A 5,091-nucleotide genomic window follows, 5' to 3' on the forward strand; every position below is an offset into this window, starting at 1 on the left:
TTTAATAAGATCTTTTAAAAAAAGATAATTCGAAATTTTTTTTTAAAGTTCATCCAATGAAATTTTTTTTTTTAAAGTTCATCCAATTGTTTCTTTTTGTTTGCGCTTTTTTTAATCAACGTTCAACATAATTCAAATGTATGTTTCTCAAAAACAGCATTTTACTTGTTTCAACATCTAATTTAAAAATAAATAAATAAATAATTATCGATATATACAAACATGATTCTATTTATGTTACATCAAATTTTTCAAAATAAATATAATAATTATCAATATATACAAACGTGAGTCTACTTATATTTTTGTATCATAATACACATCTCGTTTATAATGAAAAAATTCTCCATAAAAAATAAGATGGGGTCAAGACCTTTAAGGTCGATTGATTGGTGGTCTAATCTAAAATTTTTTCGGATGCTTGAGAAAGAACAGAAGGAGTTAGACCATCTCCAGTAGGGAACTCATCCCAGTTTCTGTTTATGGCCCACCTATCATAAAAAGTAACTCCACATCAACTTTTGCGTCATAAACAGTAAATAGGAACTCAAAGCATCTCTCTCTTCTCCATTAGGAGGAACTGACTTTAGTCCCTATTGTGGTCCCACTTAATTAATTAATTAAAATACTTGTAATTAATGTAATTAATTTTTTTAATAATGTAATTAAAATATTTAAATTTAAAAATAATTCACTATTAAAAGATATTAATATTAAATAAATTCATATATAACAATAATACACAATAGATAATTCGGGGTTACACTAATTTGTAAAATTACTTAATACAAAGAAAAACATAATTAAACTCTATAGTTGACGACAAGCATTGTGAAATTGCCATATGTGTTCAATCAAGTCCTCCTTCAATATTCTATGCTGCTGCCTATTTCGAAGTTGGGCATTTCGTTGGAGAAATTGATGGTATGGTGCAAAATCTTCCTCTCCCAGCTGAGGTTGTGATAAGCCATTTTCAACATCATCATACTCTAAGCCTTGAGCAAAATTTCCTGCATAACTGTCTCTTTCATCCTCAACAATCATATTATGCAATATAATACAAGCTCTCATTATGTTGGCAAGCTTCTTCTTTTCCCAAAAACGAGCTGGACCACGTATAATTGCAAAGCGTGCTTGCAACACTCCAATGCTCGTTCCACATCTTTTCTTTGCCCTTCTTGGTATTGTGCAAATAACTTACGTTTCTCACCTTGTGGCTTTGAGATTGATTTGACAAATGTGGCTCATTCAGGATAAATACCATCTGCTAAATAATATCCCATTGTATAATTATTACCATTAATAGTATAATTTACCTCCGGAGCACGGTCATTTAGAATGTCGTCAAACACTGGAGAACGATCTAACACGTTGATATCATTATTTGAACCAGAAACTCCAAAGAACGCATGCCATATCCGAAGGTCTGAAGATGCTACAACCTCAAGTACTATGATTGCAACCCCACGATAACCACTCATATACATACCTTTCCACGCCTTTGGACAATTTTTTCATTGCCAATGCATGCAGTCAATGCTACCCAACATGCCAGGGAAGCCACGACCCTCCGCCATTTGTAGCAGGCGTTGTACGTCATTTGGATTGGGTTTTCGCAAGTATTCATCTTGGAACACGGAAATGACACCTTCAACAAATTTTTCCAAGCATTCAATTGTAGTGCTCTCGCCTATGCGCACATAATCATCAACAGCATCAGCTGCTATGCCATATGCTAACATCCGTATCGTAGCGGTACATTTCTGAAGTGGCGACAAGCCTCTTCTTCCAGTTGCATCAACCCTCTGTTGGAAATACGGATAGACGTTTGAGAGAGCGTCTACTATCCGAAGGAACACATCTCTTCTCATTCAAAATCTCCGTCGAAAAATGTCAGCATTATACACCGGTTCATCTGCAAAGTAATCTTGGAAAAGGCGATCATGTCCTGCTTCTCGATCTCTTTGATCCATCTACGAGTAATTGGGATAGGGCTTCTATCGATATCTTCTTCTTCTGAATCTTCGAGTAAATACTCATCGATCCAATTATCTATCAGTGTGTTATCTTGCCGTCTTCTTTTGCCATACAAAGCCTCATTAAACATATCATCAAAATTTCTAGCCATATGGAGAAAATGTAATTTTTAGTTCTCTGTCGAGGTGAGAAACAAGAGTTCAAGTGGAGTTGTGGAGTCATTGATAGTTGATATTTATAAGTGTGTCTGCAATAAGTACTTTAACGGCTAGTTTTGTAACGGCTAGTTTTGCAACGGCTACTTAACGGCTAGTTTTGCAACGGTCACTTTCATGAACAATAACGACACAATAATATTGACTAATTTAAAAACTTACATCAGAAATAAATAAAACAAACTACATCACATACCAGTAATACGCAATAAATAAATAAGAACATACTACATAACTCTACGAATACAAGGAACTATTAAATAAACCACTTGGCCATTATTTTCTCACATGCAATCTCATGAAGAGCTCGTCGTTTCTCACTCATTGTAGACGTGTCAGCATTAAGTATTTGCATATCCATTTCCCTTTCTTTTGCTTTTATCTCCATTTCTTTAATATACCTCTGAGTTTGTAATTCTTGTTCTTTCATTGCCGCTTGAATTTGTAACTCCTTCTCTTTGATTGCCATCATCTTTGATCTATGTTCCTTCTCCTCTTCTCTTTCTTTTTCCCTTTCCATTAGTTCCTTTTATCTAACATTCTTAATATCTTCCATGAGAGATAATTTTTTGACAACCGATGATTTTCTTTCGCTAAAATCTTCAGACATCTGTGCTTTTCCCTTACCTCTTCGCTTGCTCTTCTTTGATCCTTGTGGGCGAACGGGAGAGTCCACACCGGGTTCGTCAGCCAACGGTGTTTCTGGGTTTGATGAGGATGAGTATGCTCCAGTTGCACTAACCTTGGTTCTCTTTGAGCCGCCACTCTGTCTAGGTAGTTGGCTTCTCCATTTTTGCTCCAAGCGAAGCATGTTACAATGCCTCTCAAAAGTGAACTTTTGACCATAATTTGTGGAATAAAGTTTATAAGCCAACTCCTTTATATCATCAGCGTTCGAACCACTCCTTATGTTTCGACTAGCTTGATCGTAGCAACCAGCAAATTGTGCAACAGTCTTGTTGATCTTATACCATCGTTTCTTACATGCAACTACCCCCCTTGTCATGTCGGGGAAAAATTCTACACAATAGCTATGAATTCGACTCCAAAATGTTTCCCCCTTTTGATCGGTACCAACTACAGGGTCAGTTGAAACATTTAACCATCTACTGATCAGCATCTCATCCTCTTTCCAATGCCAGTGTTGAATACTATCTTGCCTCCGATCTTCAATATCATCATCATTAAGGTCGATAGCATCTAATCCACGAGGGTTGGCAAAATCTGAATATTGTGAATTTGGACTAGATTGTATAGGAGTCTGTGAGGATGGGTTAGAAGAGCCACCAACACCAGATGAGTTATGTCTTGATGCACTGAATTGAGTTGGAAACGGCAAGGAAGTTGGAGTAACATTTTCGATAGAGGGGTTAAATATGGACGAAAATGGAAAATGGGGTGTTTGTGAATTTTGATTTTGCGGTTGGAATATAGGAAACTGATTATTATAAGGAGCTTGAAAATTGAAATTAGAAAGATTTTGTGGATTTGGATTTTGAAATGAATTTGGTAGTGTGAAGTTTTGATTTGGAACTTGAGAGTTTGAGGTTTGAGATTGTTGGGTATTTGAAATTTGAGGAAAGTTTTGTAAGTAATTGAAGAAAGAGTTGAGTTGGTTTGGATCCATTATTTCGAACAAAAAATAATAGTAGCAGAACTTTGATTTCGTAAATTTGGAAGAAGATAAAGAAGAGTAGTAGATAGTGTGAGAATAGAAGTGTATCTAAGTGGTATATATAGAATAACAAAATATTAATTTATTAATAATAACGGTAACATAATAACGGCTAGTTTTGCAACAGCTAATTTTACAACGGCTAGTTTTACAACGGCTAATTTAATATAATAATATAAATATAAATAATATTTAATATTGATTATTATATAAATAATTAATATAAATTATTAAATAAATAAATAAATAATTATTTAATCTAATTAATTATTATAATTATTAATAAATTAATTATAATTTAATTACTTAATTAATTATTATTTAAATAATTACTATAAACTATTAATTAAATAAAATTATAATCATTTAATTTAATTAACTATTATAATTATTAATAAATTAAATTAAATTTAATTATTTAATATAATTATTTATTATAATTTAATTATTTAATATAATTATTTATTTAATTATAATTTTATATGTATTTATTTAAAAGGTAACTTGCCATGTGGCAAGTTACCATTGGTTATGTTTGAGTCCCTACTCAGAGGGACTCTTCTGCCTTGGCCTCCGTGAAGGAACTCATCTCTCTCCTTCTCCAACAGTAAATTCCACCATGTGTCAGGAGAAAGTGGAATGAGGACCACCCATTGGAGCTGCTCTTAGGTGATTTGTCGATGCAAGAAAAGTTAAAGCTGATAAAAAGAAACATAAAAAAATGGAATAGAAAAGTATTTGAAAAGATTGATGACAAGATTAGAATTTATAAGGAAAAGATTGCAAAGGTGGATGAAAAGCTTGCGGAGAATATAGATATGGAGCTGATTTTAAGTAAAAGGAAGGCGTTTGAGGGTCAATTAGAGCTATGGTATAAGAAGGAAAATTATTTGAAGCAAATGCCTAGGAGAAGTACATTAAGAAAATGGATAAGAATTCAAAATACTTTCACACAATCACTACAATAAGAAATAGAAGGAGGTAGATAAGGAAACTAAAGATTGGTAGTACAAGTTTCAAGGACCCAAGGAGAATAAAAAAGGAGGCAAGAAATTTTTTCAAAAAGCTATATAAGCAAGATATGATTTCGGAAATTAAAATTCAGGAGGGGCTGGTGGCTAAGCTATCGGCAGAGCAAGCTAGAGATCTTGAAAGGGAGGTCTTAGATAATGATTTTATAGAATCAGTCATGGAGTTCTTTAGACGAACTATCTCCCTAGAAGC

The 5,091-nt window shown here is 33.5% G+C and overlaps 1 pseudogene; it reads right to left on the reverse strand.

Moving 5' to 3' along the window:
• Positions 1–810: 810 nt before the first annotated feature.
• On the reverse strand, positions 811–1,973 carry LOC148565915 (uncharacterized; annotated as a pseudogene).
• Positions 1,974–5,091: the final 3,118 nt, after the last annotated feature.

This window comes from Arachis ipaensis, chromosome B5, assembly GCF_059453495.1.
Source record: "Arachis ipaensis isolate K30076 ecotype BB chromosome B5, ASM5945349v1, whole genome shotgun sequence".
Lineage (NCBI taxonomy): Eukaryota > Viridiplantae > Streptophyta > Magnoliopsida > Fabales > Fabaceae > Arachis > Arachis ipaensis.